General features: G+C 41.3%; 1 protein-coding gene across 1 annotated transcript in view; it reads right to left on the minus strand.

Annotated features, from left to right (window-relative positions):
• The window catches only part of LOC138165260 (leptin receptor-like), a 94,847-nt gene extending 84,489 nt beyond the window's left edge, over positions 1–10,358 (minus strand). The window contains exons 1-2 of the mRNA XM_069093398.1: positions 10,022–10,358; positions 3,909–4,010 (exon numbers count right to left, since the gene is read on the minus strand). The gene's annotated coding sequence lies outside the window, so the exon portion shown is untranslated. The remainder of the gene's footprint in view (positions 1–3,908; positions 4,011–10,021) is intronic.
• Between the last annotated feature and the right edge of the window lie 6,236 nt (positions 10,359–16,594).

Raw genomic sequence — 16,594 nt, forward strand, 5'->3', positions numbered from 1 at the left:
GACTCCAGGCCCAGTGCTCTATCCATTGAAGCAGAGTAGGACTTCAGCGAAATGTGTGTACCCAATTCCAGCAGGAAGCAAATAGAGCCTTTTTGATATTCATGGGGCAAGCAGTGAGATAAGTGGAAAGACTGGCTGCACGAGGAAGCCCTGGGTTCAGTCCTGCCTCTGTCACTTCCTACTCGGATGATGGTGGACAGGCCCCTTCCCCTTCTTAGGCCTCACTTTCCTCATCTGTAAAAGAAGGGGTCGAGTTCGCTGGCTTCCCAAATCCCCTAAGCTCCCATCTATGAGCCTCTGATGGAAGGTGCTGGAGAGCTCCATTGTTGAACCAATTATGGGCAACTGTTTCCACCGATTCGGACGCATTGCCATGTCTCAGGAAAAGTGACTTCCAAAGAATGCGCATCTATCAGCCTGACAATTCCACTGCTGTAAAGAATGGGCCCGATGGCCCGTCTGCCACGGAGCTTCGTTTTTCCTTGAATTGGAGCTAAATCCTTTTGTCTTCCAGTTAACAAGTCATGGAGCCGATCTTTGTTTGGATGCTTTTCCCTTCTAAATGCTAATTTTATCTACTGTGTCTGCCGTTTCCCCTCCATGGTTTCAAAGGCAGTGAGATCAGCAGAACACACCAGAGCTTCTGTTGTTTCTAACAGATCATAGTTTCGCTTTTTCACCTAGATGAGGATATAAACTAGATGGCTTATTATTCCTGACCACTAGAAGGAAGGAAATGAGCTTTAATTAAGCACCTACTAATTAGTAGGCACTAGGCTAAATTATTTATAAACATGAGCTTATTTGACCCTCACAACAACCCTAGGAGACAGGTGCTATTATTATGCTCATTTTATAAATGAGGAAATTGAGGCAACCCTGTGACTTACCCAGGGACATTTAGGCTAGTTCATGTCTGAGGTCAAATTTGAACTCAGGTCTTCCTGACTTTAGACCAAGTGTCCTATCTACTGCACCTCTAGGAGCCATTGGAGTGGGCTCCCTCTATATCACCTTGTATATACTCCCTCTCAGCGTATCAGGTCTTTCCTCCGACCCCAAAACCTTCAGTGCCTCCCCCTAGCACCTGCTGAAAAAAGAAAAAATCCTGATCCTGGCCTTCAAGGCCCTTCACACAATAACTCCATCCGACCCATCTAGCCTTATTTCGTGCTACTCCTTTTCAAATGCTCCACAATTCCGGAGGAGCAGAAGGGAAGGAAATTGCAGAAATGTTTTCATGAAGAAATGCATTATATTCTGTTTTATTAGAGAAATGTAATTATTAAGCATCTGCTATCTGTCAGGAACCGTGCTAAGCACTTTACAAATATGATCTCAATTGATCCTTATAACAATCATTTGAGAGAGGTGTAATTGTATCACCTCTGAGCCCTGGGGTTCCAGATGCCATTTCAGAGCTCAGGTGGCTTTATCTGCATAGGGAGTGTTTGAGAGACACTTGGTGGGGCAGCGGGACATGGACAGAGCATGGATTTAGAATCAGTTAGATCTGGGTTTGAATCCCAGCTCTGACGCTTACTTTCTGTGTGATCCTGAGCAAGTGACTCTAGCTCTCTCTGACTCAGTCTCCTAATCTGTAAAATAGGAACATTAACACCTTATAGAGCTCTCCTTGGGAACACAATGGAATAGAACTGCATAGTGGAGTGGAAAGAATCCTGCGCATAAGAAGTCATGGACTCCAGTCCTGTCTCTGAAGCGTGCAGCCTGTGTGACCTTGGCCCCTGGACTTCCTCCTCAGACTTCACTTCCCTAAGCTAGAAAGTAAAGGGCTGGATGAGTTCACATCGGGTACTCCCTTCCAGTGCTAGGTCTACATTGTTCCCTGGCCTGACTAATTCAGTTACAGTGCTGACATCTGAAGGGAGACGATTCCTCCTTCTATTGTCCATTTCATTTGCTAAAACCTGGCCAACACAGCCCAGAAATTCTTCCTATTGCTCGCGGAAATCTAATTGCTCAATCAGTGCACTTTAAAGATTCTTGGTTTGCTTGGGCTTAGTCACCAAATAACAGCTGCTAGATGATATGAAATGAGAATATAATTCTGGGAACAACGATTGCCATCCTGACCACACACACACTCACACACACACACACACACACACACATATACTCACAAACATTTGGTAACAGCTGTTCCTAAACATGAGTTCACATTTTCAAAGCATATTATGATAGCATTAATGCAGAAAGAAAAATACAGCAGCAGCAACAACAATAACAACAAAATTGAGAGGTTATCTTTCACTGGGAATTCTACAACTCTATACCTAAAGGCAAAGAGGCCATTGTGTAAAACATAAGAAAACTGTATGGAATAAGAGGAAAGGATTGGGCTTGGGAGCCCAAGGCCCTGGGCTCAGGGAGTCAGGATCTCAGCTTTGGAAGGGAGATCAGTGGCTGAGTCTAACCTCTACCTGGAAACGACCTAGCTAACCTTACAAGTTGTCATCAGGCTTTTACCCGCAGATCTCTGATGACAGAATCTCACAACCTTTTGAGGCAACTCATTCAACACTGGGAAAACTCTAATAGGAAGTTTTCCCCAACAATGAGCCTCAATTTGCCTTTTTGTAACTTCTATCCTTTGCCACAGTTTCAGCCTTCTGTGGCTAAACAGAACATGTCTAATACTTCTTCCAAGTGACAGCCTTTCAGTAAAAAGAGACAGCTCTTGGGCCCTACCTGAGTCTTCTTCTCTCCTAACTGAATGTTCCCACTTAGCCCCAACCAAGCTTTGGTGTGTACTGAAGACATTCACCATATTGGTTACCTTCGCTCTCCCACTTAACAATCCTGTCATTAAACTGCCGCACTGAAAACGTAATACCACACTTTAGATGTGCTGCATCTCTTGTATATGCTGAAGCTCTGACCAGGCAGAGCATGGAGAGAGGATCCATCTCCTGATTTCTGGTGGCTCTGCCCTTCTCAGTGAAGCCCAAGGCCACATTCACTTTTCTAGTTTCCCTAACACACAGCCAACACACAACTAAGCTGATCTTGCAGCATCCTAAAACCCCCAGATTGCTTGGAGATCACATGCTCTGTAACCAGGGCTCCCCCATCTTGGACTTGTGAGGTTGGATCATTCTGAACCTAAGAGGAAGACTTGACAATTAACCTCACTGAATGGCATCTTATCAGATCCCTACACTTGCTGATTGGGTAACCTTCAGCAAGTCACCTGACCTCTCCGGCCCCCAGTCTTCTCATTTGTAAAGTGAGGATCACAGGGGGAAGACAGTACTTTGTAAACCCTGAAGGCCTATATGTATGTGAGCTACAGACATACATAAAGAGCTCTGATAACCTCAAAATGCTATATAAACACTAGCTAGCTATGAGAAACTTCGAAGACCATTCCCAACTTCAAGAATTATGAACTAATTCTTAATAAAACAACTCTTCCATTTGCAAGTTGTGTGACCTTTGGCAAGTCATTTCTCTCTGAGCCTCAGTTTCTTCACTTGTAAAACTAGTGGAGTAGATTAGATGGCCTCTGAAACCCCTTAGTTCCAGACCTACAATTCCATGAACTTCCATAACATATTTGGGACTGATAAAAGAAAACATTTTCTAGGAATCAAAACTATTTAAAAGTACAATATATTGCCTCGTGAGGAAGAGGGCTCACTCTCATAAGAGCCATGCAGAGACTATGAGTTCCACTGCTTAATTATATATAACAGGATTCTTGTTCAGGTATGAGTTAGTGTGGGATGGAATCCAAGTTCCCTTTTGCTTCTGAGAATGTATCATTCTGTGGCAACAGATAGAATGACGTCTTTTCAATGAAACACTTTAATCTATGACATCCAATTTCTAGAAATACTAATATGCAAAAGCGGCAGCTAGGTGTAGGGGAATGAATGGCCTACCTGGGAAGAGGACCAATGTTGAGATACAGGTTTTAGCACCTCTTCATCACTATTCGACTGTTAGCAAGTCCTTTTGGTGCTGTGATTCATGGCTCCTTATCTCTAAAAAATGAGAAAGTTAGACCAGATGACCTCCAAGGAGTCTCTTGCTTCAGATCCATAATCCCATTCATTTCTTTCCCTGCTTGTACTTATTTACTCCTCTAGGACATTTCCCTATTCCTCTTCTTGACTTTTGCCCATCAATATTGCCTTAACGACTGTCAGACAAATTAAAACATCTCAGATATCCTTGTCTCTTCCTTTGTCTAGCCCAAATATAATTGTGGTTCAGAATTCCACTCTTATATTTTCCTCACCTATACACTTCCTTGTCTGAATAACCTTTGTCTTTGGCACCTCATTCCAAGACATAGTGCTTTAATTATTTTTCCTCCTAACTCCTTCATTGGATAGGGTACTTTTATTTGATTACCTTTCATGGATTTCACCTATAAAGGTTTTAACTTTGTCCTTTGAATGGTGCTCTGACAAAATAAGACACGCAAAGGGCATTAACTCCCTTTTCTCCTTATGGTGTTTAAACACTGATAAATTTGCTTTGTCTTTTAATCTATATGGATTTTATTTCCCATTTTAAGTTTATTTTATTTGGTGAATTTGTATATCAATTACTCCTTTCCTTCCTCGCAATAGTCTCAATTGAGCAAGACTATCCTTCTATTACATACAGTGAAAGAGGAGACTGGAATGTGATACTGTGAAAAGTAAAGGGAATTAGTTTGCTCCTATCTTGCCAAACTAAGTTTAACCATCAATTGAAAAAAAGATAGATTTTTCAGAATTCAGAATTAAAAAAACAGAAATCTCTGCTCCTGATTATCCTTGAGAAAGATAAGACAGTCATTCTGCTTAAAGAACCTTCTGCAAGTTTTGGCATTTTGGTTCCCAGCTACAGGTATATACATATATATATATACATATATACATATACATATATATACATATATAATCTTTTTTGGAGGGCAATCGGGGTTAAGTGACTTGCCCAAAGTCACATGGCTAGTACATATGTCAAGGGTCTGAGGTCAGATTTGAACTCAGGTCCTCCTTACTTCAGGGCTGGTGCTCTATTCCTATTTCTTTAAAGGGAAAAATGGAGCTGAGGTCCTGCTATGACTGCATGTCAACAAACATTTATTAAGTGCCTACTATGTGCTAATCCATGGATGAAGTACTGGGGATACAAAGGACAAATATTGTCTGTGTCCTCAAGGAGCTTACAATCTAATGTGGGAGACAAGAGGCAAGCAGCTATGTACAAATGAGCTATTGCCAAGATAAATTAGGGGTGGTCTCAGAGGAAAGGCAGCACTAATTGTTAGCATTTACATATCACTTTAAGATTTGTGACTTTAAGGGAGGCTAAGAAAGACTTTTTTCAGAAGATGAAATTTTAAGAGACTCACAGAAAGCCAGAGAAGCTGATAGATGGAAAGAATTACAGACATGGGGGACAATCCTTTTGGCCATAATATTGTGGAATGAAAATCCTTAGCTTAGTATCCCTGACCTATTGAGAGGACAGTGTACTGAAAAGCAAACTAGTATGAGAGCCATTTTTAACTATACTCTATTCAAATCTTGTCTCTGACATTTACTGGAAGTATCACCATGGGGAGTTCGCATGGCCCAGGAAAAAGAGTACTGACTCAGGAGTCAAAGAACCAGTGAACCAATGAAAAGTTTTTAAAACCTAGTTTGAAATAAAAAAATGAAAGGTACCAAGCAAAATTAGGTTAAGAAAAAAATGTAAGCTTCTTCAGTGGAATATAAGTTTCCTAAGACTAAGGCATAGTCTTTTTCCTTCTCTTTGTATGGCCAGAACCTGGCAATCAAGCAATAAACATTTATTAAACATCTTCTGTGTGACAGGCACCGTGCCAAATGCTGGGGACTCAAAAAGAAGAAAAGGGCTAAAAGGACTTCATAGACCAAGATGAAAGTTACTTGATAAATGTATATTTTGAAAATTTAAGTGAACAATACTTTTTAAGATTATTAATAATCAAATGAATAATTTAAAAGATTGTTTCCCCCTTCTCAAAGATTACTCTCACTGTCTTGAAACCAGCTGAAAAACTATGCATAGGAAAAGATTGTTTAAAGAAGATCACCCTACTGTGTTCTCACTATTCACAAGCCCACAAGATGGGGTGCAGTGCGCAGAATAGGGGGCTAGGGCAAAATATTTCCTCTCCAGAGACCTAAGATAACTATCAATTGACTTTCTTAATTCCAAACTCATAGGCATAGATGATGCCTATTAAATTCATTTTAAATAACTTTGAAACTACTATTAGAGGAGTGGATAGGTGGCGCAGTGAGTAAAGCACTGGCCCTGGAGTCAGGAGGACCTGGGTTCGGATCTGGCCTCAGACACTTAACAAACACACACACACACACACACACACACACACACACACACACACACACACACCTAGCCATGTAACCTGGGGCAAGTTACTTAACCCCAATTGCCCTCCAAAAGGCAGAAAGAAAGAAAGAAAGAAAGAAAGAAAGAAAGAAAGAAAGAAAGAAAGAAAGAAAGAGAGAAAGAAAGAAAGAAAGAAAGAAAGAAAGAAAGAAAGAAAGAAAGAAAGAAAGAAAGAAAGAAAGAAAGAAAGAAAGAAAGAGAAGGAAAGAAAGAAAGAAAATTTACTATTAGAGGTAAAGGAAAAAAAATTAGTAGCCACAAAAGTGGGTTAATAAAATTATTACATTCTATTGATAAATACAAAATCATAATGATTTTCAAATTCAAATACAAAGAGAAAACAAGAGTTAACACAAATTCAATCCTTTAAACAATTGGTTAGTTGTTTGGCATTTTGTTGTGGGTTTTTTTGTTTGTTTGTTTTTTTGAGAGCCAGAGGGAGGTAGTTTGTGGGTTGGACATGCTATATTTGGGGAAGGAGGGAGAATCAGGCCAACTTCCAATTTCTGGTTTATCTATTTGGTTAACCTCTGTTGTTTTCTGGGATTATTTCCAGGACAACTAAATACGCAGCTCTCTGCCAATGGACTTAATTTCAGGCAGCTTTGACATGGTCTGAAACTGCTTACTTAGCATTCAACACACAACTTTATATTAAAAAGTAACAAAGACAATTCAAGTACAACAGTGACTTGGAAATGTCAACTTTCTTTTCCTCTAAAACAAGCTCTTTTGCCATAGTAAATGAGAAAAGGTACTGCATTCCAGCTGCATCATTCCAGCTGCAAAATCACAATATATCTGCTCACATGGGAACATTTTTTACTTCAGCAACTGGAAGGTATTTATTCTTAAAGTTTAGAGGGAAATGCAAATTGTAAAATCAAATTGTACATCCCGTGGACCATGGTCCAGGTACTCTGACAGATCAGTAGAACATGGTGAGTTGCAGTTTTAAGGAAGGCTTCCCCTGTCCCCTTGCTCACCTCCTAAAGGAGTAGACTAGACCTTAAACCAAGTAGCCGTTAACTTTGAAAACCACTGAAGCAGCAAGAGTAGCAATAACATGGTGCACTGTTTGAATTGCCCAGTCTCAAAAAAAAAACTCTCCCAAAATTAGAAGTACTTCCTCCCCCCCACACTTCTATATCCTTCCCAAAGAAAAGACTTAGGCACTTCAGGAAAGAGAGCATGGACATGGAATAGGACACTCGGATGCAGCAGGCTGTCTGCAAAGGCCCTTGGCTGTGGAGTGAGGGGACTCACTCTTAGCTCAACTCTTAGCTCCTACCTTGTTGCCTCATAGAAACCTCTCTAGCCAATCACAGAATCTCAGTGTTGGAACCAAGGGACCCAAACAGTCCAGGGTAAACCTCCCCAAGAACTTCCTGCAGAACAGAGCAATAAACAGCCATCTAGACTTTGATCAAGGCCCTCCACCCATATGTTCCTTGGGACAGCTCTCAGTGCTGGGAAGTGTTGACTTATACATCTGTCCTAACTTTGCAGTTTTGTAATTTCCACTCATCCTTCCTAAATCTAACCTCTGGGTCAAGGAGAAACCATTTATTCCCCTTTTCATATGAGCTAGGAAGTCCTGAGTTCAAATTCAGCATCAGACACTTACTAGCATGTGTAAACTTGAGCAACTCACTTAACCCTGTTTGCCTCAGTTTCCTCATCTGTAAAAGGAGATGGAGCAGGAAATGGCAAACATTCCAGTTATCTATCCCAAGGAAACCCCAAATGGGATCATGAAGAATTGAAAATAACAGGAAACTGAGCAAACAGTGACAATAGAGCCATCATGCCCCCATCCAAATTTCTTCTTCAGGTTAAACATACCTACTTCCTTGCATTTATCTACCTTGGGCTTCCATTTCCTCATTTGTAACAATGAACATGATTTCTAAAGTTCCTTCTAACTTGACATGCTCTTTCACCTCAATTAATAAATATTTTCCTTTCCTATCATTTCTCGGAAAATCCTGAGACCGCATGGCATAGCACAGAGTACTGAACTTGGATTAGGAAAGATCTGAGTTCCAATTCCTCCTCAGATACTTATTAGCTGTGTGATCCGGGGCAAGCCACTAACTCTGTGCTTAAGTTTCTTCATCTCCATAATGAGGGAGTTGCCCTCAATGATCTCTTCCAGCTTGTAATTGATGATTGCACGGAGAGCTGCCAAAGCCATCATTGGTGGGCTTTTTAAGTGTTTCAAGAACACAATCATATGTTTTCAATAAATACACAGACTCTCTGAGTTTTGGAGCTGAAAGAGGTCTTGGGGATCATCTAATCCAATGAGTATGTTAGCAGGAAGAGGAAAATTAGAAAGAAGGTCCCAAGCAGGTAATATTGACCGCTTTTGAAGCCATTCAAACAACATTCCTTGCAAGCTCAAGATGGCCATGCTTTCCCCCAACATTTCTAAAGGAAAAAAATAATGCAAGAAGCAGGTACACAGACAGTGAGGCAAACCACAATTAAATAATTGTATCATCTTTGGGATAAAAAACAATTTTCTCCTTTTTCTGTTTTTCCTCAAGAAACGCACCCTTGCTTTGCTTTTTGTTGGGGTAAGAGGAGAGGGAGAGGAGTGGAAGCATTGTGAGTTTTGTTGTGTTTTAAGGAATTAGTGAAGCTCTTAGTAAGCCAAACAATATGTTCCCTTTTTAAATCTTAGACAATTAAATGTAAGGTTTTTTTTTTGTTGTTTTTCCCATTTTGTCTTTACATCCCTTTGGATTTATGCCTATTGCATATAGGTGCTTCTAGAAAGTTTGTTGAATTTAATAGAATCCCCAAGTCCAAGGTGGCCTTTGTTAATACATACATGTGTATGTATACACAAACACACACACACACACAAACAAACACATTTATATCTATTCAGAGAGAGAGAGAGAATTCAACAATCTGGGAAATAAGTTAGGAAACCCTTCAGTGGAATCCTAAGTCACCTTGCTCTGTACCTTGGGGTGACTTTGACTTGGGTGCTTCCCCAACACTACAAACTTCTTATTCAAACCTGTCTCTTTGGAGGTCTGTAGGCAGGAGTTCATCAGGTCCCACCCTAAACTTTGATTGCAGTGAGAGTTTGGGCACTCTAAGGGAAGTCCTCACCACTGCAGCTGGAGCTCCAGGCCCAGGAGGATATTTCCAGATGTTTTCTGTCATTAAAAGTTTCCCCTCAGTCCTCTCAAAACAATAGACTCCAAATTAGGGTCACAAAGGAGAAAAACTGAGAACTCAGGTGACTGCCCAGGACACACATTCAGGCACACACACACACACACACACACAAATACACGTAGGCACATACACACACAATATATACTCACCACACACTAAACATGCACAAACTACACATTCACACAATTCACGTGCTAGACACCAAACATAAACATCTACACACGTACAAAACGTACAACCACAACATTCACGAGCTGCAGGGGAGTAGATAGATACACATTCACACTCGCGCGCGCGCGCGCGCACACACACACACACAGACACCTGCCCTCCTTAATCAGCACTCCAGCATGACCCTACCCCCTACCCCCGGAAATTGAGAGTTGCACAATAGAGGAGAAAAGGAGAAGGATCTTACCTGGGATCCAGGAGAGCCCAGCGTCCAGTCAGGTCAAGAGCAAAGCCACCTCAGCGGCAGAAGTGTCCCTGGGAGAGCGCGCAGAGCCTGGAACTCTTGGCCGCGTCAGGCTGGGAGCATCCTTGACTGAGTGAACACTCGCCGGCCAAACTCCCTGGCAAGGTGCAGCGGGAGCTCTCCAGAGGGGAGGGGAAGGGACTGGTAGGGAGGCCAGAGGAGAGGAGGGGACAGGAACGCTCCGGAGAGGAGGCGATTGCAGAAGGGGAGTGAAGGGAAGGGACTGCTGAAAAAAAAAAAATCGTTCCGCTCCTTGGAGGCCGGTGCCAGCCCCTTCCTAGCCTCTACTTGTCTGACTGGCCAGGGGCTGAAATCTGAGAGCAGCTCGGCTCCAGCTGTGGCCGCTAGAGACTTGGGGAACTGGAGAAGCTCCCCAAACGTCGGGGGCTGGGCAACGGAGTCGGGAGGCACAGTTTGCGAGTGGCCCTGCTGGGCGTGTCACTTGGAGAGGTGCCCTAGTATTGAGGCACAAATAGAGAAACCCAGGAGCAGGGTGAGGAAGAAATGAGGAGGGATGGGAGGAGCAGGTCACTGTGCCCACCTCTGCCGCGGTTAAGGGGGAGAGAAATCTAGACAGAGTCCTACCTCAGAAGATACAAAGGTGGGGGGGGGGGGTTGCTGGTGGGTTAGGGGGCCAACCCTTTTTCCCCGGGGGGGGGGGGGGGTCCTACTCTCCTTCTGCCCCTGTGTTCCAAATCGATATGGGAAAATTCTGGAGTAAAGTAGTAGTAACAATAATAGTAACAACGATAACATTTAAAATAACAATAAGTGAGTAAATACAGTGGTAGCGATAACACTAATAATAATAGAAGTAGAAGGAAAAGAAAGAGGGAAGGAGGAGTGAGGGAAGGAAGTAAAGAAGGAAAAGGAAGGAGGGAAGGAGGGAGGGAAGGAAGGAAAGGAAAAAAGAGAGAAAGAAGGAGGGGAAAAGGAAGGCAGGCAGGCAAGTACTTATTAAGTTCTTATTTGATGCCAGGCACTATGCTAAGTAATTTACATATGTTATTAGGGGACTTCCAATTATCCATCTTGGGGATGTTTCCTCCCTTAATTCACTGGATAATTTGCATCTCTTCGCTGCACTGTATACCCTGGTTGATGGGTCTCTCAAGCACAGGAGAGTCTGATCCAGCTAATGGCTTGCTGAGCATCTAAATGCCAACCTAGACCACTGCAGGGAGGCAGGAGTGGTGAGTTATGCATTGACACAATAAAAGCAAAACTTTATTCCCGATCTGACTGGGACTCTGGAAAAACTGTGGTTGTCACAGGAGCATCAGATCTTGATCTCTGCAGCATTTGGTAAAATTGACCACCTTCTCTCCTCCTGGTTAGTATGTGTGTCTGTCTGTCTGTCTGTCTCTGTCTCTTTCCATGACACCCCTCTGTCTAGGTGCTCCCTCTACCCATCTGACTGCAACTTTTCAATCTCCTTTTCTGGTTCACAATCCATATCATACCTCCTTACTTTGGGTGTCCTCCAGGACTCTGTTGGCTCTCTCTCATTTTACTCTATAATCTCTCCCTTGATGAATTTAGCAACTCTCATTAGAACAATTATTCTCTCTATGCAGATAATACACCTAACTCCAATTTTTGCTCTGTGTTCCAGTCATGTATCACAAACTGCCTCTTGGATATTTCAAAATGATTATTCCACTAGAAATTTCAAACTCAGCATGTCTAAAAGAGAACTCATCATCTTCCTTCCCTCTCCAAATCCACCTCAGTTCCAAATTTCCCTACTTCAGTGAAATGCCTCATCATCCCTCTAGTCTCCCAAGTTCTCATCCTTAGCTTCTCCATATCCCTCACCTCACAATCCAATCAGCTGGCTAATCTTGTCATTTCTAGTTCACCAAAACCATTCATCTCTGACTCTTTCATACAGCCACTGCCCTGTTTCAGAGCTTCATCACCTCCTTCCTGGACTATTGAAATAGCTTGTTCGTTGGTCTTCCCGTCTCAAGCCTCTCTCCACTCTGATTCATCCTCTATAAGGGTTCCGCTCTAATTTACCTTAAATGGAAGACTGACCATGTCACTACCTTACTCAATAAACACTAGAGGCCCCCTTTTGTCTCTAGGGTAATATACAAACTCCTGTGATTTTGATACCCTTTCGAAGTCTATCTTTCAAGTCTTATTGACTCCTGCTTACATTCTATGGCCTAGCTAAACTGGCTTTCTTGTTGTTCCTTTCACAGAGAATCCATATATTATCTCCATACCTTTGTCCAATGGGCAATTTCCCATGTCTAGAATGCCCTCCCTCCTGACCTCTGTGTCAGAATTCTCAGATTTATCTAATGCACAAACTTTCTATAGGGAGATTTTCCAGACCCTTCCCCTCAGCTTGTACGCCCTCTCTGATCCATCTTCTATTTATTTTTAATATAATCAATATGTGTGAAAAGCAGTATAACATAATGAATAGCGAGCTAGTCTTGGCATCAGGAACACCTACTTTCAAGTCCTACTTCTTACAAATACTAGCTGGATGCCACTGAATAAATCAATGAATGTCTCAGGACTCTAGGTCAGTGATTTCAAATTCAAATAGCCCCTAAACCATACATAAATCTCCCTATAGACCTCAAGTTGACCAACCTATTAACATTATGTTTTGTTATTTTTATTTCTTTTGTTAAATATTTCCCAATTATATTTAAATCTACATGTTTGACACTCTGCTCTGGGCAACTCTCAGAAACTGTAAATTGCAGAGAAGGTGTCAACCTGGAGAGGGAGTTTCCTCATATGATAAAATCCCAGGTCCAGTCCCTATTCTACTTGTGTCTATATTGTTTCTCTGGAAATAATGTAAGCTCTTTGTGGGCAGGTGCTACTTTCTCTTTTGCTTCTGTTTTCCCAGGACCTTGGACAGTGCTTTACACAAAGCAAGGTCAGTCATTGATTTCTCTAGAGACTATCTGGTACAGAGATTCTTAACCTGGCATCAAGGAAGTTTTAAAAAATTATTTATGACAGTATTTTAATGTTATTACTTTATTTTGTAACCCTATATTTTGTTTTATTCATTTAAAACATTCTGAGAAGAGGTCCACATACACTGGACTTGACTAGTCCAATCCCTTCATTTTACAAAGGAAATGCCTGTAGTACAATCAACCAGTTTGAACTGAGTTCACAGAGAAGGAAAGGAAGAAATTTGCCCCAAATCATACAGATAATAATTATTAAACATAAGATATTGGATTCCAATCCATTTCCTCAGATTCCGGCACCATGGCTCTTTCCCCTGTGCTGCCCTGTCATGACATTGAGTCATGAAGGTTGATCATGAAGATGGTCCTGAACATGATGAAAGCCTTTCCAACCTGGAGAGACTTCAGGTGCTTCTAAAATGCTTGGCTCTGAGTTTCTGAAAATACTGGGCTTGGTGTGCATTACCCTTAAATGTTTTGAGCATATCATTAAGAACTCCTGTTATCTTCTAATTATAATCCACTTCTCACTGGCTATGTAACACAGGTCTCATTCTTATCCCTTTAATAGTACTAACCCCTTAAAAGCAAGAAATGTGTTAGTTTGCATCTTGATATTATCAGAATCTTTTATTATAGACACTTAATAAATGTGAATTTCTGAGAAACTGTAGGAGGAATTTAGGTAGAGTTAAGGTGGGATGTCATGTGATTAGAGAGTCTCTGAGGACCCAATTAATATAGAATTCATTATATAGATAATATTGTTTAATGTTTATAGTCAAGTAGGAGGGGAATATCTATTGAATTTGATTGAATGGGTTCAAAGTGTTTTAAAATAACTCTAAAGAACTTTATAAAAAGTGAATACCCATCAATTACAGAATGATGAGCAAATCTGATATATATATATATATATAATTTATACCTTAAGAAACAAAAAAGGAGGAAATCAAAAACAGTGAGAATTACATGAGTGAAAAAAGCAGAAGTACGATTACATAGCACACAATGATTAAAATAGTGTAGATAAGAAAGAGCTTTCAAAGATATCTGAGTTCAGATGATACACAAAGCCTTGGTTCTAGCTATCTGCTGATGAATCATCTAGTGGTCATCTCAGTTCCTATCATCTAAGGTTCTGTGATTCAAAAGCCTCTCCATGATAAGCATAAAGTCACAGTTATTTTATAGCTAAAGCTAAAACATATCTTATTCTCTCCATAGAGATTTGGTAAGTTGTTACACATCTTGGTTTTTGCTAAGATTATTTCTTAACTGTTTTCCGTTGTTCAAGGAGAGGGTTGGGGCTGGTATATTAAGAAGCAACAATGGTATGAAATGTCATCAATGAAATATTTAAAGAAAATTAAGCAATGGAGTTGAGAAAAATGAATAAATAAAATACTCTCTCAATAAGCAAAAGAAATTCCTAATATATTTTCCATATCAGTTCTATGGTTAATTAACAGAGAAATGTGGATTAAATAGGATCCTATTCAGTTGATATAATTGTTGTATAAAGAACATCATCAAGCACATCCCTAAATAGGAAATCAGTCAGGCAGGCAGTCAATAAACATTTATTAAGTGCCTACTATGTGCCATACACTATGCTAAGCAATGGTGATACAAAGAAAGAAATGATAGTCTCCATTCTCAAAGAGCTCACTGTCTAATGGGGGAAACAGCATGCAAACAACTATGTAGAAAAAAAGGAGTGTGTGTGTTTGTGTGTGTGTTTGTGTGTGTGTGTGTGTGTGTGTGTGTGTGTGTGTGTGTGTGTAGGAGAAATTGAAAATCAACAGAAGGAAGGTACTAGAATTAAGAGGAATTTGGGGATTTTAGCTGGGAAGCCAAGAGGTAGGAATAAGGAGGGAAAACATTCAGGCATAAAGTATATGGCCAGAGAAAATATCTGAAGCCAAATAATGGAATATCTTTTGGGGGCAATGTCAAGGAGTCCAGTGTCATTGGGTTCAAGAGATTAAGGCATAAAAGACTGGGAAGGTAGGAGGGGGTTAGATTATGAAGGAATTTTAATGCCAAACAACTTTATATCTGATCTTGGAGGCAACGGGGAGTCACTGGAGTTTATTGAGTAAAGGACGACGTAGTTGGAACTGCACTTTAGGAAAATCACTTTGGTGAATGAATGGAGGGTAGATTGGAGTGGGGAGACACTTACTTGAAGTTGGCAGACACATCAGCAGCTATTACCATAATCCAGGTGTGTGGTGATGAGGGCCTGAACCAGAGTCCCAGGAGTATAAGGAGGGAAAAAATGTATATTTGAGAGACTTTACCAAAGTAGAATAAATAGACCTTGACAACAAATTGAATATGGGCATGAGAAATACTGAGGAGTTGAGGTTGATCTTAATTTGCAAGCCTGGGTGACTGGAAGATGGTGGTGCCTTCAAAAATAATAGGGAAGTTTAGAAGGAAGAGGATTTGGAGGGAAAGATGAGCTCAGTTTTAACATGTTGAGTTTAAGAGTTCTAGAGGACATCCAGTTTGAGATGTCCTACAAGCATTTGGGGATACAAGACTAGAGACCAACAGAGGGGTTAAGACTGGACAAGGAGGGGCAGCTAGATGGGCACAGTGAATAGAGCACCCGACCTGGAGTCGAGGACCTGAGTTCAAATCCAATCTCAGATAGTTGACACACTTACTAGCTGTGTGACCTTGGGCAAGTCATTTAACCCAAATTGCTTTGCCTCACCCCTCCAAAAATAAAATAAACATATATTCTTTTTTAAAAACTAGAGCATAAAGATGGTAGTTGAATCCATGGGAGGTGAGCAGATCACCAGGTGAAAGGAGAAGAGAAGAGGGCCCAGAACAGAGGCCGAGGGGACTCTCTTGGTTAGCAGACATCATTTGGATGAAGATTCAGCAGAGGACACTGTGAAAAGTTTGGATAGGTAGAAGAACAAGCAGAGAGTAGAGCAGGAAAACCTGGAGAGAAGAAACTATCAAGGAGAGGATGAATGGCGGCATCAGAGACCGAAGAGACGCTAAAGAGATGAGGACTGGGGAAAGGCCAGCGCCTCCATGGAACAAAAGACCATTTGTACGTTTAGAGAGAACAGTCTGATTGCATGGTGAGACTGAAGCGGACTGCGGAGGGAGGGTAGGAGTGAAAGGAGAGGAAAGGAAGCAGAACCACCTGCTGCTGAGGGTCTTCTCAAGGATTTTAGCCAAAAAGGGAAAAAGAGATTTGAGACAATAGTTTGCGGGTTAAGTGAGAGGGTTTTGAGGATGCGGAGACATGGGCATGTTTGCATGAGGTGGGGACGTAGCCAGCAGACAGAGAAATCGAAGGTAGCTGTGAGAATGGGGATGACAGATGGGCAATCTGCTGGAGAAGATGGGATGCAATCAGATGATTGGTGCAGGTAGAGGGCTTTGCCTTGACAAGGAGAAAGGTCATCTTTTCATGTGAAATAGGGGTGAAGAAAATAGTGTCAAAAGGCATTCAGTTTCATTTTATGAAAGAAAGTATTATTAAAAGAAAAAGTAAACAAAACACACCCTTGAAAGGGGGACCGACTATACC

The sequence above is a fragment of the Petaurus breviceps genome, unplaced genomic scaffold, assembly GCF_028583685.1.
Source record: "Petaurus breviceps papuanus isolate PSGF00001 unplaced genomic scaffold, PetGlider_PUasm1.0 208, whole genome shotgun sequence".
Taxonomy (NCBI): domain Eukaryota; kingdom Metazoa; phylum Chordata; class Mammalia; order Diprotodontia; family Petauridae; genus Petaurus; species Petaurus breviceps.